At 47.0% G+C, this 27,255-nt stretch overlaps 1 protein-coding gene across 8 annotated transcripts in view; it reads right to left on the reverse strand.

The window, feature by feature from the left end:
* Positions 1-27,255, reverse strand: part of LOC119927380 (DAB2 interacting protein) — a 257,379-nt gene that overhangs the window by 88,635 nt on the left and 141,489 nt on the right. The window contains exon 1 of one of the 8 annotated variants that reach the window (XM_038746015.1): positions 11,099-11,250. The exons of the other annotated variants lie outside the window; for them this stretch is intronic. The gene's annotated coding sequence lies outside the window, so the exon portion shown is untranslated. Of the gene's footprint in view, positions 1-11,098; positions 11,251-27,255 lie in introns of those variants that run through there. 8 annotated transcript variants of the gene reach the window in all.

Below are 27,255 nucleotides of genomic sequence, written 5' to 3' on the forward strand. Positions count from 1 at the left end.
TAAGATTGAAAACCACACATTCTCCTCAAATGGGCCAGCCCTTTCACAAGCCTTCCACAAGAACACTCCCTTTTACAAATTGCTATGTGCAAGTCTGCTTTATGGTGGCACTGTTCATTCAGAATTTGCAGGATTGGACAAGGGGAAATGGGGGCCAAAGTGTTTACTGCAAATCTGGGTCCCCAAACCTGACATGTTCTTAGATCTGTTGGCAGGAAAATATGGAGTTGGGGTCAGGGCTGGGGGATAAGCTTCAGAGAGGGGACCACTGTCAGTCACCCAGGGATCCAGACAGGCAGAGAGTTCAGTTGGACATAAAGTGGAACTTTCTGAGTTATGTCCCCCCCAAAAATCCTTGAGTAAAGAAAAATCCCTCCTGGCCCTGATGGTGTACATTATTCACCAATCTGGAGGCAAAGGGCTGGACCAGATGACCTCTCGAGGTCTTGTCCAGCTCTTAGGACACTTGGCTCTACTGACTTCCCCAAGACACAAATAAAGGCATTGAAACAGTAGGTCCATGCATCCTGGGTGCTCCATAGCAGGTGTCTGCCCACAATGGGCTTTAGGGCCTACCAGGCAGGTGCCAACCCAGCTGCTGAAAGCCATCTCCCAGCCCTCCAGGGATGCAGGGACTAGAGGGAGAGGGGCACTACCCTCCCAATGAATCACTGCCCTGCTTTCCTGGATTCTTCCTCTGCACTGTCAAGTCTCACAGTGCCCCTGGGAAGGAGCCGGGACTACCACTGGCAGGCAGGCGGAGACATTCACAAATCCATCTGTGACTCAGCAATGGGGCACAGAGTGGAGTCCCCAAAAGACTCTGTTCCCACCTCCACTCCCTAGTTTCTTGCCTCTCCTTTCCATATGGCATATTTGTTGCTGAATTGTACTTTCCAAGTGCTTAGTACAGTGCTCTGCATGCAATAAGTGCTTAATAAATATGATTGAATGAATGCATATTTGTTTATCACAACCCTGAGATCCCTGAAGGGCCATTGCCACTATTTCCTGTAACAAATGGAGCCCACCTGAGTAGATCGCTAGAGACCCTGAGGAGAGGCTCACGGCTGAGGTGGCCGGCAGGCAGCTGGCAACCCAACTTTCACCACACCAGCCCGAAGCCTCCAAGAGCCCAGAGCATCAGTAGGCAACCACATTGCTCTGCTGATTGTCTGAGCCTGCCGGTGCAGAAACAGCAGCCAGGAAAGAAACCACCTCGGACATCCCATTAACAGCCACCAGCTGAGCACGTCAGAAAACATGCATTCCCCAAATCCTCACTGCCACAAGGAGGAGAGAATAATAATTAATGTTTATAATTAATAATTATGGTATTTGTTAAGCTCTTACTATTTGCCAAGCACTGTTCTAAGCACTGGGGTAGATACAAGGTAGTTTGGACACAGTCCCTGTCTCACATGGGGCCCCAGTCTTAATCCCCATTTTACAGATGAGGTAACTGAGGCACAGAGAAGTTAAATGATTTACCCAAGGGCCCACACTAGACAAGTGGCAGAGAAGACAGGCAGAGAGACCAAAGCAGAGAGAGAGAGACGGACTCATTCACAGGCAATATTGAACTATCATTTGGGGAATGAATTAGGACAAATCCAAGTTGAAAAACCACAGTGTGGTTCCATTAATGTGGGTTTCTCTACCTCCAACTCCCAGCCTTCTCTCCCATGCTTAGTTGCATTCCAATTAAAGGTTACTTCTGATCCAGATTTTGGGTGCAGCTCAGCAGCCCTTCAGAGAAGGGAAATACTCACACCACCTCCCCAGCTATGGGCAAAGAGGATATTAATATTAATAATCTCTAATATTAATAATAATTATAGTATTTGTTAAGTGTTTACTGTGTGTCAAGCACTATTCTATGTGTTGGGGCAGGTGTAGATTAATCAGGTTAGATGAAGTCCCTGCCACACGTTGGGGGCTCACAGTTTAAGAGAGAATAGGTTTTGAATTCCCATTTTACAGATGAGGAAACTAAGGCACAGAGAAATCAAGTTACCTGCCCAAGGTCATACAGCAGGCAAGTGGTGTTGCCAACTTGTACTTCCCAAGTGCTTAGTACAGTGCTGAGCACACAGTAAGTGCTCAATAAATACGACTGAATGAATGCAAGTAGTGGAGCCACAATTAGAAACGCAGTTCTCTGACGCCCAGGCCTGTGTTCTAGCTTTCTCAAACATGTATTTAGAGAGAGAAAGAGATACAAGATAGGTTACTAAAGTGAATTAGGCATGTAGAGAAGGGACATGATCCGTGGATGTTAAATGGTTCAGCCTTAAACTTTAGGATGGATGTCCAGGGGAGTAACCATCACATGATTCCAAGCATGCTGGTGCCACTGTCAGACACGATACAAAGTCGGAGAGACTATTGGTCTGAGCCAAAATGGCATCGCTTCATCTTAGGCTCTTTTGCCTTTCAGGGAGCGGTAAACTAATACTAGTCTCCACCCAAGGATGTGGACACCAGGGAGGGGCTCCCAGCTCACAGTCAGAATGAGATTGAACTAAATCTGGAGTCATTTGAGCGCAAACTCTTCTATCCCTCAATCTCCTTGGGTCGCTGAGCTCTCCTCCCTACTTGTTTCCTGCAATCCTCAGGTTGAAGTCATCAATCAACCAAGTAGATATGATCCCTGCCCACGAGGAGCTTACATCTCATCCATCCCTCTTTTTTCAGGCAGGGGAGTTCCTGAACATGAAGAAGCAGCATGGCTTAGTGAAAAGAGCACGGGCTTGGGAGTCAGACGTTGTGAGTTCCAATCCCGGCTCTGCCACTTAGCTGTGTGACTTTGGGCAAGTCACTTAACTTCTCGGTGCCTCAGTTACCTCATCTGTAAAATGGGGATTAAGACTGTGAGCCCCACATGGGACAACTTGATTACCTTGTATCTTCCCCAACAGTTAGAACAGTGGTTGGCACATAGTAAGTGCATAATACCATCATTATTATTATTATTATTATTATTATTATTAAACCCCCTTGACTAATGACAGTCAGTCAATGGTATTTACTGAGTGTTTACTGTACACTGAACAACTGAACACTATACTAAGTGCTTGGGAAATCCCCCTTTATTCTTAAAGGCCTCCAGACAAAGAAGATCTTCACTCTCCCTTGGTCACCCATCTCAATGTCTACCCCTCGTTCCTGTCAGGAAATGCCTCCTTATGTTTAGCTGTAATTCTTTGCACTTTGGATCAGGCCTTTTTGTTTTGCCCATCTCCTCCTCTTCTATTCTCAATGGTCACCGTATTCTACGTAATTCTGAGTGCCTCTTCTCCAGGTGGAATGTTCTCAGTTCCTTAACCCTATTCCCCATCTCTGGTTCCCTACTAATAGGGATAATAACTGTGGTATCTGTTCAGCACTTACTCTGTGCCAAGCACTGACCTAAGTGGTGGTGTAGCCACAATATAAGCAGATCAGGCACAGCCCCTGTCCCACATGGGATTCACAATCAATGGGGAAGGAGAACAGGTATTTGAGCTCCATTTTTACAGGTGAGGGAACTAAGGCAAAAAAAAAAGTTAAGTAACTGGCCCAAAGACATGGAGCAGGCAAGAGGCAAAGCCAGTATTAAAACCCAGTTCCTCTTACTCCCAGGCCTGTGCTCTTTGCACTTCACTGTGCTGCTTTTCTCCTCTATTTTCTCTCCGAGGTGCCCATGGTTCCTTTCAGTTGTGGAGCCTAGAGCTAAGAACCGGACAACAGTCTGGAATCTGACCTGAATGCAGCCTGGAAAGATCTCCCTATTTAGACTGACACCCTCTAGACTGTAAGCTCACTGCGGGCAGGGAACGTGTCTACCAACTCTACTCTGGATTGATTGATTGAGGGCAGTCCTACAAGGGCTGAAAGAGAGCAGTCACTGTGGGAAGCCAGCCACCATCTTCTCCTCTCCATCCCAGAGACCTTCCCACTCTGCAGAAAGGCCCCATGCAGGAGGTGGAGCTACAGCAGCTGCAGTTGCAGCCGTTGCAGTGGCCAAGGATTCGGCTGTTCCCGTAGGGCAGAGTGGGCTGGGTGGGGTGATTGGCAAACAAGCGGAGGAAAAATAAACTAATCTGCAAGGACGGAAACCCTCCTGCCAGTGGCTCAGGGAAAACAACCTCAACGTCAGGGTGGACTGACAGTTTGGGGAGGAAGGGAGCAGCAGGGAGCAGAGGGGAAATTCCTGCTCAATATGGGAGGTTGGAGGAGAGAAATCACCCACGAATTTCTTCCTCTTCTGGGCTCAGCCGTCAACCTTTCTGGCTGCAGGAGCCACGTGAGAAAAACTCATTTCATCAGTGGTGGCTGGGGTCAGGGCTTGGAGGGGGTTGTGGTGATTGCAAATTTTCTCTGTGGGTGAGGTGAGGTTTTAGCGAGAACAACATGTTCCCCCTGGACATCAGTGTGGCCCAGGAATGGGGATACATCCCTGAGTTGTGGTTGGTCTCCAGGAGCAGGTCTTCCTGCCTCATTTTGTACATTTTCCAAGGTCTTTTCTCCCTTTAGTTTAATGTTTATTTGACCCACTTCCAGAAGATCAGCTTCATTAGGAGCAGAGTTTTTAACAGGGCCAGGAGCACCACAGGCTGCTTGGGGCCCATCCTAGAAATGAACTTTGATTAGAGATCAGAGTTCTTTGCAGCAGGTGGTGAGAGCCAAGGAGAGGACTGTGATCCTCTCTAGGCAGGGCAAAGGGGAGGGCCAGGGGTCAACTGGCCCCCTTATCATGGTGGCAAGCTGCAGATCCCTCGGCTTTCCAAGCAGGGCAGGCTAGACAGAGTGGCTCACTTCTTAAAGCCAGACAAGGGAAGTGCTCTACTTTTCCACCTTCTGCTGGCCCAGCATCAGACCCTGCACAGTTGCAGCCTGAGTGTTTCCAGGCAGTGCATTATCGGGATTAATACAATCACTCATCCTATCCCACCTGGATTACTGCATCAGCCTCTTTGCTGACCTCCCAGCCTCCTGCCTCTCCTCTCTCCAGTCCATACTTCACTCTGCTGACTGGATCATTTTTCTACAAAAATGTTCAGGATATGTCACCGCATTCCTCAAAAAACTCCAGTGGTTACCCATCCACCTCCACATCAAACAAAAACACCTCACAATTGGCTTTAAAGCACTCTACCACCTTGCCCCCTCCTACCTCACCTTGTTACTGTTTTACTACAACCAAGCCCACACATTTCGCTCCTCTAACACTAACCTTCTCAATATGACCGAATGAACTGAAAGAATGGGATCCCAGGGCTTGGATTCAGGATCAGACTGTAAACTTCTTGTCTCCAGACTATAAGCTCATTGTGGGCAGGGAATGTGTTTGTTTATTGTTATATTGTGCTCTCTCAAGTGCTTAGCACATGCTCTGCACACAGTAAGTGCTCAATAAATGTGATTGAATGAATGAATGGTTAATGTGGTTTCCCCTCCAACGGCACAAGCCTCCAGATCAATACCCTGGCAGGACTGCCCCAGATGCTAGTGAGAACCTGGGCTCTACATGTTCCTGATGCCCCACATGGTAAGGCCAAGATTTAATCTCCTCATCCCAGACCAGATATCTCATTTCAATTTAATTTCACAGTGGTAATGGATTTTTCAAAACAATATTCATGGACATATTTACCTTCCTACATCTTATTTCCTTTCACATTTGAAAAAAAAGAACCCTTTCCATCTAATCCCCCTAGTCATCCTGCAGTCTGAATAATTTCTGGTTTTTAATCAATAGCTGTCAGACTTGTCAAATTACTTTAGGGGCTGCAAAGCAATTTTTAAACATTCATAAACCTCGGTAGAACAGTTAAGTGCACTGAATTTTAAAAGAAAAAGGAACTGAATGACACTGATCAAATAGGATTACATTCTGGCAAATTATAAATTAGCTTTTTATGAATTATCTCCCAGCAACTTCATCTTGTGTTGGGCCTTCCGATGCTTCAAGAAAATAAAAAGTTCCCCCTCATTCCTTCAGGGAAAGGAATGCCCCAATTCTGGCTTCAGGGCCAGTTTAGCAGGCAGGTTCAAGGGCGCTGCCCTCTTCACAAAGAATTTTCTTTGAAGATTCAACTTTCCTTGGCTGAAACTTCTTTAGTGCCTAGTGATAGCACATTCATACATATGTGGGGAAGGCTTTGGCAGTCACTGAAGAGCGGTTAATTGAGTTTGTGTGCTGAGATTTCATAAGAATGCAGAGATTGGTGGATTTCTCTCTTTTTGGCTCTTGCTTTCCAGAAAAGGGTAAGCATGTAGAAGGTGTAGTCTTGAACATGTGAATACACAGTAATGATGATGATGGTATTTGTAAAGTGCTTACTACGTGTTAAGCACTGTCCTAAGCGCCGGGATAGATACAAGCTAATCTGGTTGGACACAGTACTTGTCCCATATGGAGCTCATAGACCTAATCTCCATTTTACAGATAACTGAAGCACAGAGAAAATGACTTGCTCAAGGTCACACAGCAGACAAGTGGCGGAGGCAGAATTAGAACACAGGTCCTTCTAACTCCCAGGCGCATGCTCTATCCACTAGGCCACGCTGTTTCCCTACTTGGCCTTGCTCTTTCCCTTTAAGGGAGGCCCTGTGAACTAGTGGGAAAAACACAGCATCAGGAATCAGGAAACCTGGGTTATAGTCACAGCTCTGCCACTAGCCTGCTGTGTGACTGTAGGCAAATCACTTAACCTCTCTGGGCCTCAGTCTCCTTATCTGTAAAATGGGGTTAATAATATTTGTCTCTCCCTACCTCATAGGGATGTTGTGAGGATAAAATTGATGTGGAAGCACTTTGAAGGAGAAGGGGATGGGGGGGGGGGGGAGCACAACACAGGCACAAGGCATTATTATCTTAATTCAACTGGGCGTGGTCTCACCATTGCCCTGGAGCCCACTGAGGTGTTCCCTTGGATCCCTGACTTGGAACATCTTCAATTTTCTGGTGCAGGTAAAAGCAGCGTGGTTTAGTAGAAAGAGCATGGCATGGGAGTCAGAGAACTTGGGTTCTAATTCTGGCTCTGCCACTTGTCTGCTGGTAACCCTGGGCAAGTCACTTAACTTCTCTATGCCTCAGTTCCTTCATCTGCAAGATGGGAATTTAATACCTGTTCTACCTCCTACTTATACTATGAGCCCCATGTGGTGGTCTAATTGGAGCCCACATGGGGCTTTAATTATCATGTATTGTACAGTGCTTGGTGCATCGTAAGTGCTTAACAACTACCACAATTACTCTTAGTAGTAAGCAGCAGTGGTGAGGTCAACCTGAGTTTGGAGACAGGGGGCTCATGGGGTTAGGAATGGACACCATTATTAATATCACAATAATAATGCTTATAATTGTATTTGTTAAGCGCTTACAAAGTGTCAAGCATCATTTTAAGCACTGGGGAAGATACAAGATAATCAGGTCAGGCACAGTCCATTACTGTTTCTTATGATTTTCATTGAATGCTTACTATGAGCCAGGCATTGTGTTAAGTGCTGGGGTAGATAAAAGCTAATCAGGATGAACATAGTCCATGTCCCACATAAGGCTCACAATCTTAATCTCCATTTTACAGATGCGGTAACTGAAGCAAAGAGAAGTTAACTGATTTGCCCAAGGTCACACAGCAGACATGCGGTGAAGCCAGGATGAGAACTCTTCCTGCTTGGCACTAAAGAGGGAACAGCACAAAACGTGCAACTTGTGGGAGCTGGGAGACATCCAGCCCGTTCTAAGGTTGCCACAGCCAAAAGAACTCAGAAAGCTTGACCTTGACTGTCAACTCCCCTTAGACTGTAAGCTCCTTATGGGCAGGAAACATGCCTACCAACTCTGTTATATTGTAATCTCTCAAGTGCTTAGTACAGTGCTCTGTACATCGTAAGAACTCAATAAATATAATTGACTGATTTAATACAATTGACTGATTGTCCTCTAATTGTTGCGGGAAGCCTGGAGGGGGCTGGTTCAGAGCATTAGCCATTGTCAAAAAATGACCATTGAGTATCCTGGGTTTATAGGTTTCTGGTATTTGTGTTTTTTACTGATATTTATGCTTATAGATTTCTTTCACTTGTGTTGTTTTTAATTTGTTATGGCATGGTCCCAGAAAATATCCCTGATTTTGAAGTGAAATAAAAATGTAACGGATTGAGATATTCATGTAAAACAGAAACTCAGTAATGGGGAGGAATAATAATAATAATAATAATAATAATAATAATAGCATTTATTAAGTGCTTACTATGTGCGAAGCACTGTTCTAAGCGCTGGGGAGGATACAAAGTGATTAGGTTGTCCCACGTGGGGCTCACAGACTTAATCCCCATTTTACAGATGAAGGAACTGAGGCCCAGAGAAGTCAAGTAACTTGCCCAAAGTCACACAGCTGACAAGTGGCGGAGCTGGGAACCCCACAAGTATATTTTGGCATCAATACAGATGCTCAAAAGGCTTCCCTTCGGGTCTGAGCTTACGTGTGAATACGTAGAGCACAGCAGGAGATTGAAATCAGCATTGAATCTGCCCCAATATGGGTGACAGCCCTAATCACAAAATCCTTCAGATGGTGTACTGTTCTCAATTGCTCTTTAGACTCTGGATAGATGCTTAAATAAGCCTAGGATTTTCCCCCATCACCGAATTTCTATTTTACAACCAAGGCACAACTTATTTTATTTTAATTGGTAATATGAGATGTTTTGGGGGACCCATCAGAATGAACTGTTATTTGTCTCTTTGTGTTTGGATGTGTCCGCCCATCTGATTGGACAGGCAGATCTGGGAGGGCAGAAACCATGTCTTTCCCTCCACCAGCACCCAGTACAGTGTAGGTAGATGCATTTGTGTCCCCTCCAACAGACTGTCAGACCCTTGGACACAGGAACCCCATTTCCTTCTCCTCTTGCTCTGCCCACAGGAGATCCTCAGGACAGACTATTCTGAGGGTGCACATATTCATATTCTGGACAGAACAAAACTCAACTCCCGGGGGGGTCACTAGAAGGAAAAGTAACAGAATGGGACAAATAATAATAATCGTATTTGTTAAGTGCTTACTATGTGCCAGGCACCATTTTAAGGGTTGGGCATTGTTCTAAGTGCTGGGGCAAATCCTTCTCCATCCCACAAGCTATTTATCTCCAGGAAGCTCGAGTCCGTCTCCAAAGCCCTTACAGACAACACGGATGAATAACAGAAAAAACAGTGGTGGAGAAGCTATGGGAAGAGACATTTCCCAGGTGAGGCCACAAGAACTGAGAAAGAAACCTTGGAAATCCAGTCAGGAAAATAAAGATGTGGGGGCTAAAAGCATGCTGGGTTCTCAATGTGATGGGAACCCAGGAGACCCAACTGAGCCCAAAGGACCGGAGAGGGCAGAATGTTCTGTTCTTCGCCAACTGGGTGCAGACTCCCTAGACACTCAAAAAGTTGCTGTATTTACCCACAGGTAGGGCAACACCACAGAGAGACCATCCCCGATGGAGCAGCGGGGACAATCACCTGTGCGGCTCTGAGTCCCAGTCTGATTAGACAATAAGGACAAACAGGATGCTGTTTATGCCCAGGAAGGTGCCCGGCTCCACCCACCTCTTTGCAGGCTCTCAGGGGCAGGCAGCTCTGGCCAGGTGCCCCATTACTACTACCTGACACTCCTCTCATCTTCTTGAAAGAAGGGGCATCCTCTCATCTCTTAGGCAGGACACGGCTCCTGAACAGGATTCAACAATATCGGAGTGGAGTGACCTAGTTTTTGACGGCTGTTCCAGATATTTAAGCTGGGGAGCTTAAACGCATACAGAGCTTGGGAAATTGCATTCTTGGAGCCTGGCCTGCCAACATCTGTCCACACCACCTCCTTAGCCTTCACCCGGGAGTGATCTTTAGAGATAGAGGAGGTAAATAACACAAACAGCTCAGCTGGGGATGCTGGGATTTTGGGGGTGGAGAGGGGAGAAAGAATGAGACAAATGTGAATGAATGCTACCTCATCTGACTTCCCTGTGAAGGGGCTAAGAGTCCCAATATATGGGGCCCCTCATTGTTCAACTTGGGAAACTCACAACAGGGCCATAGAGCTTTTCTTCTTCACCGTTAGTGACGGGTTCAAATCCTCATTCATGATGGGTTCATGCAGCCCGGGGAAATACGGGCCTTTGGGTTTTTTTCCATCCTTGCAGCCACGCCATTCCTATAATAATGTCCAGATCACTGGACAGACTGCTCTGGTTATCATAACTGCTCCTGGCTGGGGGAAGCCAAAAAGCTATATCAATCATATTTATTGAGCACGTACTATGTGCAGAGTGCTGTACTAATAATATAACAATAATATAACAGACACATTCCCTGCCCACAGTGAGCTTACAGTCAGGTGGGACATTGGACCCTTCAGATTGAAATCATGTAGAAAGCCAATGAGCTGAAAGGCCAGTTACCATCCCCAGCCCCAGTGTGGCTTGGCCACATCCCCACCAAACCAGGCCAGCAACCGGCAAAGCCAAATACAATCTCATTCCATTAGCCGGACTCTGGATGAGTTCAACTAGTCCAGGTCCAAATTAATTTAGCTTTCTGCTATGCATTGCTATTTATTTCAGAAAAGGGGCCAAGATGAGAATAGTGGCCACGGTGGTGTCGGCCCTTGGGTGGGGGGAACGGAGTGGCCATGACATTGAGCTGTTGAAAGCATATGCCGGAGTCTGGGGCAGGAGAAGCTGAGGGACTGAACGCCACCACCCCCGACTCTGGCATTCCCTGTCCATTCTCTCTGTAGAATAGAAACCATCCATCTGCTCCTAGCCTGACGGGACGCTGCTCTGGGATACGTCAGCCCGTCCGTCTGGGCAAACGTAGAGGGAAGAACTCACACTAAGGTCTTCGGTTTCAAAACAAACTGCAACAACTCAGAGAAGGAAAACAGCTAAGCCCATCGCACTGAGGTGGGGTGAGAGGAAGGTTCATAAGCTACAGTGGTGCTGGCAGGGTCACAGATTTTTCTCTTCCCTCCCTTATCCTCCTTCCCCATCCCTGTCCGGCCCCCGGCTCTACCAGAATGGAACGCGGTGGGTAGGTCTAGAAAAACAGTCCGAAACTCACCATCCCTTAGTCCTTTCCCTCCAACTCTGGAGCAATGAGAAATCTGAACACAAACTCCGGCCTGTAAGGACAGGAAATGAAGGGATGTGGGAGCCGCTCGCCTGCTCGCCTCCTTGTATGGTCTGAACAGCCCAGGCTGGAGACTGTTGCTGCCGCCGCTGGCCCTGTGCCCTCCAACCCTCTGCTTCCTGGTAAACTGTTCCAGCCCTGTCCACTGGGAACAATCATCACCAGACAAAGGCTATATTCTAACGCTATGTAATGTGTTTTTAAAGGGACAGCAGCCAATTTGGGGCCGTTGACGATTTAAAGGCATAGAGCCCCTTCACCAACCAAGGCTTTCAGATTTGGTTATTTCTCTGACTGATTTTTAAAATAAACATTTAGAAAGCTCTGATAGATGTAGGCTCCAAAAATCCTGGAATGGAAACATTGTGGAGAGGAACCCAATTTTCATCAAAGATATAAAGGTTTTTTCCCCTTCCCTCTGTTAGGGCACATTCCAGACTCTTTCCCCCTCTCTTCCCCAACATGCTGTGGGGTGGGAAGTTAGGAGGTAAAAGGGGAGAGGGGGAAAAGGTGAGGGGGGAGGAGGAGTTTGGAGGATAATAGTAATTGTGGTATTTGTCAAGGCCTCCAAACGGCCTTCCCTAATTAAGCCCTCTTTTCCCTGACTCCCTCTCCCTTCTGGGTCATACATGCACTTTTTTATGGCATTTATTGAGCGCTTACTATGTGCAAAACACTGCTCTAAGCGCTGGGGAGGTTACAAGGTGATAAGGTTGTCCCACGGGGGGCTCACAATCTTAATCCCCATTTTACAGATGAGGTAACTGAGGCACAGAGAAGTTAAGTGACTTGCCCAAAGTCACACAGCTGACAATTGGCAGAGCTGGGATTTGAACCCATGACCTTCTGGAGGTCTTCCCAGACTGAGCCCCTTCCTTCCTCTCCCCCTCATCCCCCTCTCCATCCCCCCATCTTACCTCCTTCCCTTCCCCACAGCACCTGTATATATGTATATATGTTTGTACATATTTATTAGCCTATTTATTTATTTATTTATTTTACTTGTACATATCTATTCTATTTATTTTCTTTTGTTAGTATGTTTGGTTTTGTTCTCTGTCTCCCCCTTTTAGACTGTGAGCCCACTGTTGGGTAGGGACTGTCTCTATATGTTGCCAATTTGTACTTCCCAAGCGCTTAGTACAGTGCTCTGCACATAGTAAGCGCTCAATAAATACAATTGATGATGATGATGACCTCTGACTCCAAAGCCCATGCTCTTTCCACTAAGCCACACTGCTTTGGATCTGTCCCCTTTGGGCATTTGGTATTCACCCCACCCTCAGCTCCACAGAACTTACCTACATATCGGTAATTTATTTACGGTAATGCCTGTCTCCCACTTTAGACTGTAAGCTCTTTGTAGGTAGGGAATGTGTCTACCAATCCCAAGCACTTAGTACAAGTGCTCTGCATACAGTAAGTGCTCAATAAATACCGCTGACTAAGCATTTACTGTGTATCAAGCACTATTTTAAGCCCTGGGATAGACGCAAAATAATCAAGTTGGATACAGCCCCATCCCATATGGGGCTTACAGTCTAGGTAGGCTGGTGGAGGATTTAACTCCCATTTTATGGGTGAGAGTTGCTCAAATGACTTGCTCAAGGTCACACAGCAGACAGGTGACAAATCTGTGAATAGAACCCAGGTCCTTTGATGCCCAAGCCAGTGCTCCTTCCACCAAGCCACCCTGGGGAATTGAAGAAAAATATGTAGGAAAAAGCATCAAGAGACACACAAGAAGAAGATAATATGAATGAGAGAGAAAAGGAGGAAGTAGAAGAGCAGCCAAATTTTCACTACTTTGGCTTTCTCCAGGAGCTGTTCTTTGCCCAGGCCTTTAAGGAACCCAGAAGGCCTTGCATCACTGCCAGTGTCTTTGCCTCCCTGCTGTCCTGATGTCTATACAGCCACGCCAGGATGGCCTGGGCTCAGTGACTCCCCGGACGCTGGGGCCTGGCCCTTAATGCAGACTGAAATTTCTTCCTGTGCTCATCAGCCCTCTAGTTCCCGAGCCTTTCTTCCCTTCCCTTAAGTACAGGTGAGGATCCAAATCTCACACTCACCCAGGTCTGTTGATTCATTTCCCGATCCTCTCTCTCACCAACCCAGCAGGTCTCTCCAGGATCTCATGGGGGAGGGAGGGGAGTCTTCCCGAGAGAGACAACCAGTGCTGTAGGATGTGACTTTTCTTCCCCTGGTTTGACCAGGAGGCAGTCTAACCTAGCTTGAGGGGCAACAAGCTAAGCCAAGGAACCTGCCAACCTGAAACAACGGAGGCTGGGTGGGCGCTCAGATGGTTCACTTCCAGGGGAGAGCAAGGACACAGTAGCAGTTGGAACTTGCCTCCAGCTCAGAGTAGACTGATGCTGGGTCGGCCCATGCCAGGTGGGTGGTCTCACCATAGTGCCCGGGCTCAGGGCATGTGACAGTCTCTCCACTGAACAGAGCAGGGGACTGAGGACTGAGGAACAGGCCAGTACAACCCCAGGCAGAATAAGGGCTAGAACCCACAAATCTCAGCTCCCAGTTGAGGGTTTTTTTTCCCAAAGGATGTAATATTTTAAAAACGGTATTTGTAAAGTGCTTACTTTGTGCCAGGCACTGCACTGAGTAATGGGGCAGATGCAAGATAATTAGATTGGACACAGTCCCTGTTCCACATGGGGCTTATAGTCTAAATTCACCTCTCTTCATGAATCCTCATGTCACAAATGGATTCTTCTCCTAAAAACCTATCTGTCAGGGGACAAAACACCATATAGACTTGTAGATGACTGTAGATTGTAAGCTCTAGATTATAAGCTCCTTGTGGGCAGGGAATGGGTCTACCAACTCTGTTGTACTTTACAGAGTGTCTACCAACCCTCTTGTATTGTACTCTCCCAAGTGCTTAGAACAGGGCTCTGTATACAGCAAGTGCTCAATAAATACCACTGATTGATTAATAGATCAAAGGAACATGCAGGCTCCATTCCCAAGGACCCATCTGCCCTAAGCAGAACATCATTAACCTGACTAGAGGCAAGTGGTTAAATCAGATAATGTCCCCAAGCCCTACTTGGCTCCAAATGGCTAAGATTTCATATCTCCCTCCCGCCTAATTTGCCCTACCATGTCACCCTCTAGACTATAAGTTCGTTGTGCACAGGGACTGTGTCTGTTTATTGTTATATTGTACTCTTCCAAGTGCTTAGTACAGCGTTGTGTACACAGTAAGTGCTCAATAAATATAATTGACTATGAACTTGAGTATCCTCCAAAAATACGGATACCCACCCTACCCTCCAGCATTTACGGACATATCCTCACACTTGGTTGCTTCCCTTATTACCTGTACATACTACAGTCTGTACATTCTGTACAGGTAATACCTGTACATTCTACAGTCATCTAGAAGTCTTTATGGTGTTTTGTCCCCTGACAGGTTTTTAGGAGAAGAATCCATTTGTGACATGAGGATTCATGAAGAGAGGTGAATTTAGACTATAAGCCCCATGTGGAACTGGGACTGTGTCCAATCTAATTATCTTGCGTCTGCCCCATCACTCAGTACAGTGCCTGGCACAAAGTAAGTGTAACTTATTTCAAAGTCTGTCCCCTGTGTTAGATTGTACAACTCGTAGGGCAGGGATGGTGTCTACATATTCTACTGTACTCTCCCAAGTGCTTAATATTGTGCTCTGTACAGAGAAAGTGCTCAATATAAGCTACCAAATGATTGCCTATATCTCCATCCTGTTTTTCAAAATCTGCTCCTGAATCTGCACTTTCAACCTCATTCCTTATCTTATACAAACACTTAGGTACAGGTTTCTTCCTTCCCTATCACCTTCAACTTCTCACTCTCTGATAGCAACCTCCTCTCTGCTGGCAAACATGCCAAACATCTACCCTATCCTTAAAAACAAAACAAAAAAACCTTTCCAACACAGAGGACAACTCCAACATCATCCTCCCCATCTTTGAAGCTCTCAACCATGGCATTATCCATGACTCCATTTCTTTCAATACCCATTTTCAGTCAACACCTCCTTCTTTCCAAAATCCTGTCAGTTCTTCCTCCACACCATTTCCAGAGTCATTCCTTTCCTCTCTATCCTAATGGCCAACATGCTGGTCCATGTACTTGTCATAGCCTGGCTTTGCTACTGCATCAGCTTCTTCCCTCTCCAATTCTTACTTCAATGTGCTGCCCAGATCATTTTTCTAAAACAGTGTTCTGACTCACCACTCTTCAAAACCTCCAACTTCTCTCCATATCAAGCAGAAACTCTAAACATCAACTTTAAGGCACTCAATCATCTCTCTCTCTCTACTTATATACTCCCCTCTCCACCCAAGCTTTCATACTTTATTAGAGAAGCAGCAAGCCCTAGTAGAAAGAGCATGAGCTTGGAAGTCTGATGATCTGTGTTCTAATCCTGGCTCCACCCATTGACTGTTCTGTGACTTCGGGCAAGTCTTAACTTCTCTGTGCCTCAGTTCCCTCATCTGCAAAATGGGGATTCAATACCTGTCCTCCCTCCTATGTAGTCTGTGAGTCCCATGAGGGACATGATTATGTGCATCTATCCCAGTGCTTAGTACAGTGCTTGGCCCATAGTGCTTAGTAGCTACTACAATTATTATTATTATTCCACTCAAGTTAATCTACTCACTGGGACTCATTCTCATCCCTCCCACAGCCAACCTATAGCTCGTGCCCACCCCCCTACATATCTCCCTGCCTTCAAACCCTTTCTGAAATCTCATTTCTTCCAAGAGGCCTTCCCTGATTAACTTCTAAAGTTCCCATCATATATCCCTCTAACTGCCATTTCAGAATTTCCATATCCCCTAATAATCAATCATATTTATTGAGTGCTGTTTATGGAGTACCGTACTAAGTGGTTAGGAGAGTACAAGTGCAAGCACTTGGTTACTCACACCTCTAGCACTCTAGCACTGAGGGAGGTCTTCCCTAACACAAACCTGTCCTAATTTTCCCAGGCTGGGGTAAGAAGGGGTTGGTCTACATTGTTGGTGATTCCTTTTTGATGGGGTCAGAACATGGGGGCGGAGAGTGGTGGAGGGAAATGGTCAGCTCCCAGATTCAAAGTACATATCTTTGAATGCTACGTCTTCCTCCAATCTGCAATTTATTTTAGCATCTTTCTTCCGTACTAGATTGTGAATTCCTTGAAGACAGAGATCAGGTCTATGAATTCTACTGTACTCTCCCAAGCATTTAATAAAATGCTCTGTACACAGTAGGTGTTCAGTAAACACTACTGATTGATTTGCTGACTTCGGTAATCCGTCTGGGTCAAACCAGCACCCTGCAGAATGATGACAAAGAAACATCAAGGTGATCAGAGAGTCTAGAGCCAGCTTATTTCCATCCTGTGTAGGACCAGGATGGCTTCTGGGAGCTGTCCATTTCCCCTTGCCTCTCTACCCCAAGCTCTGACGCCATCAAAAGTAATCACCAACAGTGTTGACCACCCACTTCTTACTCCAGCCAGGGGAAATAAGGACAGACTTGTGTAAGGGAAGACCTTTTTACCACCTCCCTCAGCAGCATGAGGGGAAAACACAAGGCCTCTCTTGCAAGAGATTTCCAGGGGCCTCAAACTGCCCGCCCCCAGCTCCTTCGCCCAGCTCATCTGTGTCAACGGGAAACTCCACTGCCTCCTTCCGATGGCTGCTCCAGTCATTCCTGTCAGCCGGGAATTTCTTCCTTAAGTCTACTGAACATTTCTTGCTTCAAATCTGTTATACTGTACTTTCCCAAGGGCTCAGTACAGTGCTCAGCACACAGTAAGCATTCAATAAATATAATTGATTGATGCAGGTAAGCACAATTCCTTCCCTTCAGTCTCTTGAGTTCATGGAATGTCAATGTCAGAGATACTTTTCTTATACTCCCCAGTGACTCTGCTCCTGTTGTTCCATGTTCCCTGCCCTCCAGCATTGGCCACAGGAGCCAGCAAGTCTGGAATGGGAACAGAAAGTGTCTCTTCCATGACAGAAGCTCCCACTGCCTTCTGCCCTTTCCTTTTCTCCCCTCCCATCATTGGCTGCCACTGTCTCAGGATCTCCCTGTTGTTCTTTGTGTTTTCTCAGCAAAAACCGCCCCTCCCCTTTTTTAAGGTATTTGTTAAGTGCTTACTATATGCACGAAGAAATGACTGCAGATTGGGCTGGAAAGCACAGAGGCAGGGACTGGGCTGCTTCAGGGACAGGCCAACGTACCACTCCAGAGGTGGTGGTGAGCAGGTTAGTGCAGCTTTGGAAAGAGCTGCTCACTCGCCCCCTCATCTAGGGCAGATAATAATCTGTGCCGGGCCAGTGGGGAAGTAGCAATTCCATTCCCAGTGTCCCCTTGGAAGAGGAAGGAGAGAAGCAGGGCTTGTGGGGGCTGGCTCACTTTCCACGTTTATTTAAAGGGTTGGGTCAGGATATCTTCCCGCTCTTAATAACTCCCATTCAAAGGACAGGGGTCAAAGTCAGATAGCAAAGTAAGGTTGCCCTTCGTAGTCTGCTGGCCCAGTCATGGGTTTTTAATGGGTTCTCAGGGCTGCTGGCCAGTTCCAGGTTCCCCTTTCTGGCCACGACACACTCCAGCCTATACCAATACCACTCAAAAAGGGAGTCAGGCAGCTAACCCAGTCCTTGACCTTCATGCGGAGTAGAGGGTTTTTTTTATGGTATTTGTTAAGTGCTTACTCTGTTGCAAATACTGTATTAAGCACCGTGTTACATATCAGTGAGAAGCAGCTTGTAGCCTAGTGGCAAGAGCATGTGCATTCTAATCCCAGCTCCGCCACTTGTCTTCTGGGGACCTTGGGCAAGTCACTTAACTTCTCTACGCCTCAGTTACTTCAACTGTAAAATGGGGGTAAAGACTGAGTCCCACATGGGACAACCTGATTACCTTGTAATAATAATAATAATAATAATAGCATTTATTAAGCGCTTACTATGTGCAAAGCACTGTTCTAAGCACTGTATCTACCGCAGTGCTTGGAACAGTGCTTGGCACATATTAAGTGCTTAACAAATACCATTATTATTATTATTATTATTATTATTATTATTATTATTATTATTATTATTACCAGCTAATCAGGTTGGACATAGTCCATGTCCCACATGGGGCTCACAGTCCTAATTCCCATTTAAACAGATGAGGTAACTGAGGCACAGAGAAGTTAAGTGACTTGCTCAAGTTCACACACAGCAGACAAATGGTGGAGGGGGGATTAGAATCCAGGTCCTCTGACTCCCAGGGCCGTGCTCTTTCCATGAGACCACACAGCTTCCCTTTAGCCATGGTTTTCTGTAGGCATGTCTGCCTGTCTTAATCTGGGCCAAGTCCGTCCAGTTCCCGGCTCAGGAACTGCTTGGCCTTTCTGCTCCCCCTCCCCCAATGCAGGAAGCCCGGGCTGTCGGCCTGCTGAGTCAAGACCAAACAATGGGGTGGGCCTCCCATCTGGGATGAATAAAAATGTTCCCTACCAGCCTCTCACTCCAGTCTAAACTTTTCACTGCAGTCAGGGCTGGCAGGAAAGCTTGGTGGGGTCGTTGGCACTATGGTGGCTCAGTGGAAAGAGCCTGGGCTTTGGAGTAAGAAGTTATGGGTTCAAATCCTGACTCCACTTGTCAGCTGTGTGTCTTTGGGCTAGTCACTTAACTTCTCTATGCCTCAGTTCCTTCATCTGTAATAGGGGGATTAAGACTGTGAGCCCCGTGTGGGGCAATCTGATCACCTGGTAACCTCCCCAGCACTTAGAACAGTGTTTTGCACATAGTAAGTGCCTAATAAATGCTATTATTATTATTATTATCTTTTGGGGGTGGAAGAGGGAAAAGGGACCACCCATCACAGCAACCATCAACTCAATGTAAATGTGGGGTCAGGGAGTTGTAGCCAGGGGTGGAGGGCTTAGTGAGCGGAAGCTGGATGCCAAGATTCGTGGGTCCCTTTCCTGTCTCTCCTTCTTCCCCCAGCTTGCAGGTACCCTAATCCCCCAGCAGGTAAACTCTCCCTTTTGACTGTAAGCTCCTTGTGGGCAGGGATTGTGTCTACATACTCTGCTGTACTCTTCTCTCCCAAGCACTTACTAGAGTGCTCTGCACAGAGTAAGTGCTCAATAAATACCACTGATTGACTTATGGACATTCTAGTGCAGGGCAACTGAATCCTCCACCTTCTGCCAAGTGGGAGTTCATTCCCTTTGAGGAAAGTCAATCTTGGTTAGGGGTGAAGGTCTCATTGCTGGTCCAAAGGCCCTTCCTGGCCCAGGAACACTGACCCTAGCTGATCTAAGGGGCCATAATAATAGTGATGGCATTTATTAAGTGCTTACTATGTGCAAAGTACTGATCTGAGCACTGGGGAGGTTACAAGGTGATCAGGTTGTCCCACAGGGGGCTCACAGTCTTAATCCCCATTTTACAGATGAGGTAACTGAGGCCCAGAGAAGTTAAGTGACTTGCCCAAAGTCACACAGCTGACAGCTGGCGGAGCTGGGATTTGAACCCATGACCTCTGACTCCAAAGCTCTTTCCACTGAGTCATGCTGTTTCTCTGGCCATGGCCATCAAATTATTTTCATAACTGGAAACGTGGTTTGGCAACTTTTCCTTAAAATGGGGCCGAGTCCCAGCACTTTCCAGGTTACTCCCAGCACTGCTCTCCACTCTCACATTCCATCTACTGCTAAATCCTGCTGGATTTTACTGCATAATTCCTGAATCAGCCTGTTCCTCTCCACCCAAACTGCTACCACCCTGATTCAAGTTGAACTGATGAATTGACCTGCTCACGGTCTGCCAGCCCCCAGCCTCTTCCCACTCCAATCTATCCTACACAACGCTGCACGGACCATCATCCTGAAGATCGTATTCAACAAACTTTCCCTCTCCTCAACATCTAGAAGCTTCCCATTTCCCTCAATATCAACCACATTCTCCTCATGATTGGCTTCAAGCTTCTCCAGCAAATCTCCCCATATCTCACACATCTGTAAGAAACATATCTAATAATAATAATTATGGTATTTGTTAAGTGCTAAGTATCCAGCACTGTTCCAAGCACTGGGGTAGATACAAGGTAATCAAGTTGTCCCATGTGGGGTTCACAATCTTAATCCCCATTTTACAGATGAGGTAACTGAGGCACAGAGAAGTTAAGTGGCTTGCCCAAGGTCACACAACAGACAAGTGGCGGAGCCAGGATTAGAATACACATCCTCTGATTCCCAAGCCCATGCTCTTTCCGTATATCTTACATAAAGGACTCTCCAGCTGACTCTTTGGTCCCCCCGAGCCAAACTACCAGCTCTAGCTTGCTTCTGATTCTCCCACCTCCATCCTTTTGCCCACACTGTCTCTACTTAACAAATACCAACATTATTATTATAAACCTGAAACTCTATCCCAAATCCTCTCGTTTAATCTGATGAGGCACAGAGCTCTCCATGTTCAAACCCTCCTAAAAACCCACCTCTTCCAACAACTCTGACCCTCTCCTGAGTCATGCCAATCCTAGACCCACCTTCAGCACTTTTATACTAATTTTTGCTCTTCTTCATGTGGTTATTTGTGTGTCTGTATAGAATGTATATATATATATATTTATATATATATATATAAAATGTGTATATATATATATATAATGTGTATATATATATATATATATATATACAGTGTATATATATATAAATCAAATTTTGATTATTTCAAAATATTTTTATAACTCTCTTCCTTTAGATGTAAGATCCTCTGGGTCAGGGAATACACTCTTCTGTTGTATTTTTCCAAGTGCTTAGTACAAGTACATTGTACCTAATGGATTTTCAATAAAGACCACTACTGCTACCACTACTATAACTACAACTACTATTACTACTACCACAGTCTCAGTGATTGTTTGGAGTCAACAGACTACATGGGAACCCTCTCATCATTATTATCACCAGTATTGACTGAACAGCTGCTGAGTGCCCGTCAAACCCAAATCAAAAGCCCAAATTCTCCTCTCCATCTGCCTAACCTCCACAAAGCTTTTCAATTTCCGCTACCGTGCCAGCTCTCTTCCCCCTCCCCTCCCACCGCAACACACACTTCTGCTCAAAATCAAAATCTCTGCCTTTTCCCTTCTAGATGTTGCCCCCTCCTCTTGCCCCAGGGTGAACCTTGCTCATGCCCGCCTCAGTACCGCAGCTTCCACACTATCACAATGTTTTCCCTGGCTATGTTGACAGACCTACCCCAAGCAGGGACAAACCATTCCTTGCTGAAACAATAGCAGTCTCCTCAGACAACATTTTCCTTTTCAATACAAGGACCCTGTGTAGTGAGATAAGTGCACTGGGGACTAGGCTGGGCCCTTTCTCCCCCCTCGGGAAGTTTCTGTTTGAGGCAGACAAACAACTAATTCTGTGAGGCAGAGGATAGTACTTTGGGAACCAGACACAGGGCCCCTAAGCGAGAAGCTTGGAGAGCTTTTCACCCTTGGAGAGAGGGTGAAAAGAAAGAGCTGTTCCAGGGAAAAGGCCGATGGGAAAGACCTTGGGGAGGGAGTAATTGTCACCGCACAGCAATGTATCTAGTGTGTAGGTGGCACTGACTGGGCCCTGGAGTTAAGTTTGGATCCAGTGTTTTCCTTGGCTATCTCTCATAGATAACCGGCTCTTTCCCAAACAACTTCTAGGTCAAGAACTCTCCTGTCTCACCACCTGGGGGACTTCTCTCTGGAATAACCGGGAAGGGTGGAAGTGGTGTGGGGGAGACCCCCCAGGCTCCCCCACTTCAACCTTGAGTCTGGATTGATTCCCTTTGGCTAAGGCTAGAAGCAGGCACCCATCCAGCTCCCCAGGAAAGCAAACCCCTTTGCCCCCATGAGGGAACCACAGTGGCATCCACGCTCACCTGAAGTCCAGCCTCTGGGTTTGAAACCTGATCCTGAACTTCCTTCCTGGACATACTGCCCACCCTCTGCTTATAATAATAATCATCATCATAATAGTGGTATTTTGTCAGCAATTACTATGTACCAATCACTGTGCTAAGCACTGGGGCAGATTTGTTGCTGAATTGTACCTTCCAAGTGCTTAGTACAGTGCTCCGCACACAGTAAGCACTCAGTAAATATGATTGAATGAATTAAATACAATCGGATCAGACAGCATCCCTGTCCCTCATGGTGCTCACAGTCTGTTTTCTCCAAATATTTAGTCAGGAAGTCATCTCTGGGGTGTTTCTGGGCCTTCCATGTGATGCCAATTTGTACTTCCCAAGCGCTTAGTACAGTGCTCTGCACATAGTAAGCGCTCAATAAATACGATTGATTGATTGATTGATTGATTCCAAGTCTACAACCTTAAGCACATTGAAGGCTGACTGATGGCCCTTGGAAGCCCAGAGGGGCTGGGGGTACAGCAGCAGGACTATCCACGGCACATGTGATAAAACCACTAAAAAGTTTTTGACTTTTCCTAAAGCGAAACTCTTGGGCGATAAATCTTCCGAAAAGCAGACAGGCCCAAACCAAACCCTGCTTCATCCCTCTAACCTTTAAGAAAAGATTAGGCTGTTATCCTCCTGCTAGAGTCAGCGCTGCAGAGAAACTGAATATCTGTGGGACAGTAAGATGGGAATTGGAAGACTGGGGCAGAATGTGGGTGACGCAGCTGGCTCAGCTAAAATGGGATCTGCCTACAGAGATGAAGGAATCAACCCCACTGGGACACCAAAACACGTCAGCGCTCTAGGGAAGCCCCTCAAGATGCAAAGGCAGAATAAGCTCAGAGGTGGGAGAAAAGATGATAATAATAATAATAATGATTGCATTTATTAAGCACTTACTATGTGCAAAGCACTGTTCTAAGCGCTGGGGAGGTTACAAGGTGATCAAATTGTCCCACGGGGGGCTCACAGTCTTAATCCCCATTTTACAGATGAGGGAACTGAGGCCCAGAGAAGTGAAGTGACTTGCCCAAAGTCACACAGCTGACAATTGGCGGAGCCGGGATTTGAACCCATGACCTCTGACTCCAAAGCCCATGCTCTTTCCACTGAGCCACACTGCTTCTCTGGATGGATCATCACCTGTTGTCTGGACAGATTTGGTCCCCAGCCTCTGCCACCAAGAGAGCCCCAAGGGGCCCATCTGGACAAGCAGGGATACTGAACAGTTCCCACCTCCCCTTGACCTGGCCCTGGGGGCCGGGCAGAGGAGAAAGTCCCCTACATTTCTGTAGGACCGAAGTGGTGGGGAGAAATTCCTTCGTGAAAAGGGAAACCAAATCCCTTTACCTTTTTTGATTATCATCTCGATCGATAACGTTTTAGGAGTAAAGCGCTTCTCTGCAATACTAAGCACAAGAGACGCTGGTATTATTAAATCTGTCACAGAGACTGCAAGTGTCTAACTGCAGGGAAGTCAGAGAGAGAATACAAAGAAGGGTGTTCCAGGTGCCGGAGTCCCAGCTGAGGGGGAGTATTTTAAATAAGAAGAGGTGTGATTCCTGACACTTCTACTGTGGGAGATGATACAGAATCACTCATCTCTCCTCTCCCCCTCTCTCTGCACCAAACAGATCTCTCCAGCTGAGAGATCTTGGGGTCATCTCACTGAAGGAAAACCATCACTTCAGGGACAGGGAAAGAACAAAGGTCTGGAAGGTCTCTCCTAGAGGGAGAGGGTGGGGCTGGAGGATGAATACCCCAAGACCCTCTGGAGGAGGAGCTTCTGCAAGCTTCTGAATAATAATAACAATACTTGTGGTATCTGTTAAGTGCTTACTATGTGCCAAGCCCTGTTCTAAGCACTGGGGGGTGATACACAATAAGCAGTTTGTCCCACATGGGGCTCAGAGTCTTAATTCCCATTTTACAGATGAGGTAACTCAGGCACAGAGAAGTTAAGTGACTTGCCCGAAGTCACACAGCTGACAATTGGCAGAGCCGGGATTAGAACCCATGACCTCTGACACCTAAGCCTGTGCTCTTTCCACTGAGCCAGGCTGCTCCCAGAATCCAGAGAGCTGCAAACACTGGAGGAATTCATGCTGGAGGAATCAATCAATCAATCAATCATATTTATTGAGCGCTTACTGTATGCAGAGCACTGTACTAAGCGCTTGGGAAGTACAAGTTGGCAACATATAGAGACAGTCCCTACCCAACAGTGGGCTCACAGTCTAAAAGGGGGAGACAGAGAACAAAACCAAACATACTAACAAAATAAAATAAATAGAATAGATATGTACAATTTAAATAAAGGACATGCACTGGAGGGTCCCAAAAGTGCACATCGAGGCTCTGCATTTGCATTCCCTCTGTTAAGGAGGCATTCTGGTGGGCAGCTGAGTCTCAGAGGACTCTGCTCTGGCTGGGAGCTTTGGTCTCAAAGTCTCCCTGCTCAGAGATGGTCTCCCTCCCTGGAGATTACCAGCTCACTCCCACTTGCAGAAGAGAGACTGGAAACTTTGACCTCACTGTGGGGAGAAGCACAATGTCTGGCCAGGGCTGCAGGCCCCAGCTCAACCAGACAACATGCTGGTGGGGCTCATCCCTCGCAGTCCCTGGGTGTCCAATCCATTGGCTCCATGGCACGTGAGGGCCCGTTAATTACCAGCTGGCCCTTGAAAAATCAACCATTTGGAAAGGAGAACCTGTGTCCAAAATGGGAACAAATTAAGGGACAGGCATGACCCTCTCTACCTGGAGAAGCAGCGTGGCTCAGTGGAAAGAGTCCAGGCTTTGGAGTCAGAGGTCATGGATTTTCTAGACTGTGAGCCCACTGTTGGGTAGGGACTGTCCCTATATGTTGCCAACTTGTACTTCCCAAGCGCTTAGTACAGTTCTCTGCACACAGTAAGCGCTCAATAAATATGATTGATTGATTGATTTAAATCCCGGCTCCGCCAAATTGTCAGCTGTGTGACTTTGGGCAAGTCACTTAACTTCTCTGGGCCTCAGTTACCTCATCTGTAAAATGGGGATTAAGACTGTGAGCTCCCAGTGGGACAACCTGATCACCCTGTAACCTCCCTAGGGCTTAGAACAGTGCTTTGCACATAGGAAGCGCTTAATAAATGCCATAATTATCATTATTATTATTACCTTCCATCTTTCTCCCACCTCCCTGGAAGGCTACATTTCTGATGGAAGTGAAGACCCCAATCTCCTCTTTGCTGCTTTGATGTCCTCAATAGGCCCTTTCTTAAAAAAACAAAAATGGTATTTGTTTAGAGCTTACTATGTAGTAGGCATCGTACCAAGTGCTGGGATACAAGATAATTGGGATAGACACAGTCCGTGCCCAATTTGGGATTCCTAATCCTAGTCCCCATTTTACAGATGAGGTAATTGAGGCACAGCAAAGTTAAATGATTTGCCCAAGGTCATGCAGCAGATAAGGAACAGAACCGTATTAGACCCCAACATCTTCTGAGTACAAGGCCTGTGCTCTATCCACTAGGCCACGCTAAGAGCTGCACAAGCTATGGGACAATAATCTCCCCCGCCTCCCGATTTCAGGCTTTTCCTTTCATCCAGCCCCAGGTTTCCTCCTCAGCTAGTTACTGGGTTGTTCTGATCCCCAGCACCCCAGCCGCCTCTGCTCCTCCAGAAGAGGTCCATACCTCTCCCACAAAATTGGATCCTAATGGCATTGCTGACCACATGCTAGAAAGGCCCCTGACCATGGGAAAACAAAAAGATTTTTTACCCAGCAATATCCAGGTCCTGAACCACAACAAGTGTGTTTTTGTATGTGTGGGAGGGTAGGGGACCCAATTCACAGGTAACGGCCTCCATAAAATCCCTCAACTGGAAAGCACTGGGGAATAAATGCAAATATCCCTTTGCCTTCCCACATTATAAACCCAAATAGCTGCTATCACCTTGCCCCAGGCCTGCAGACTGAAAGAGAGGAGAGGCAGCCTGCTTTCAAGGTCCTTGCTGAGCTAAGGGTCCCCTCTCTAATCAAGAGAAAGAACACTCGACTTCATGATTCCTTTCAATCACGGCGGAAACCAGGATGGGATAAGTGCTTGAAAATTTAAAACAGAACTCCGGAACTGGAGCAAAATTCCTCCCTCCCCCTTCCCCCGACTCTCTGGTCCAAGCCGGTTTTGATCGGAGTCTGCCACAGAAGATACAACAGCATCGGAGTCCTACATTTCCCCGGTTGGGATTGCCAGCCTCCATCCCTCCTCCCCGGGACAGAATAGGTTCGACCTTCTTCCCCTTACACTGGATCCCCACCATCTGGCATTTGCAACATTGCCTCAGGCGTAAGCATAGTTTGGGTCGGGCTGCAGGTCCAAAGAGCACAGTCTGTGCTCTGGGTCTAACGAGCAGGGCCAAGCTGCAGACTGACTCTTCTGCTGGTCGTCTCCTCTCTCCCTCCTAGCCCGTATACCTATTACATTTTGCAGCTTGCATATATGCTGCACAGCTTCCACCCAGCTCCCCGTCTGGCCCCCGACTCCTCCCTGACACAGGCATGTGGGAGAAGATCTTCGAATAAAACAGTTGGGAAACAGCCCTTCCGCTGCAGGGCTTGTCGACAGAGCTTTGGAAACGCCTTTTGGGTTGCTGCTTGTTTCTTGCGGCCGAGTGAACACAGAGATGGGGTTACGCTGCAGCTGCCGACCTCCCCGCCCTTCCCTCAGGTCACCCCCCGATCAGCTAATTTCAGGGAACGGCCAAAGAGCATAAGCACCCGCATACCCCAGCCCACCTGTTGGGTGCCTCTCCTCCAAAGCCCACCCAGGCCCAGCCCGCCGGCCCGAGGGGCGAACTCGAACTGTAGCATGATTGCGATTCAGTTCTGGCCATTCACAGCCACAACGCATATCTGGAAAGATGGCCTGAACACATCTGAACCCTCTTCCGGGTGGCCCTGCCCTGGCGAACACGGGATGAAGTTACTCCTCCAGCCAATTTACCAATCCGCCCTGCCCAGGCTGTACAGGCAGGACGGCTGGGCCCTGACCCCTGGGGCCGGCTGCATCGACATCTCCCCCCTGCTCTGGACCCCTCCGACCTTTCCAGGCCGGCTTGGCTTGAGTCGTCTGGCTGGT

The sequence above is a fragment of the Tachyglossus aculeatus genome, chromosome 4 (assembly GCF_015852505.1).
Source record: "Tachyglossus aculeatus isolate mTacAcu1 chromosome 4, mTacAcu1.pri, whole genome shotgun sequence".
In the NCBI taxonomy this organism is placed as follows: Eukaryota; Metazoa; Chordata; class Mammalia; order Monotremata; family Tachyglossidae; genus Tachyglossus; species Tachyglossus aculeatus.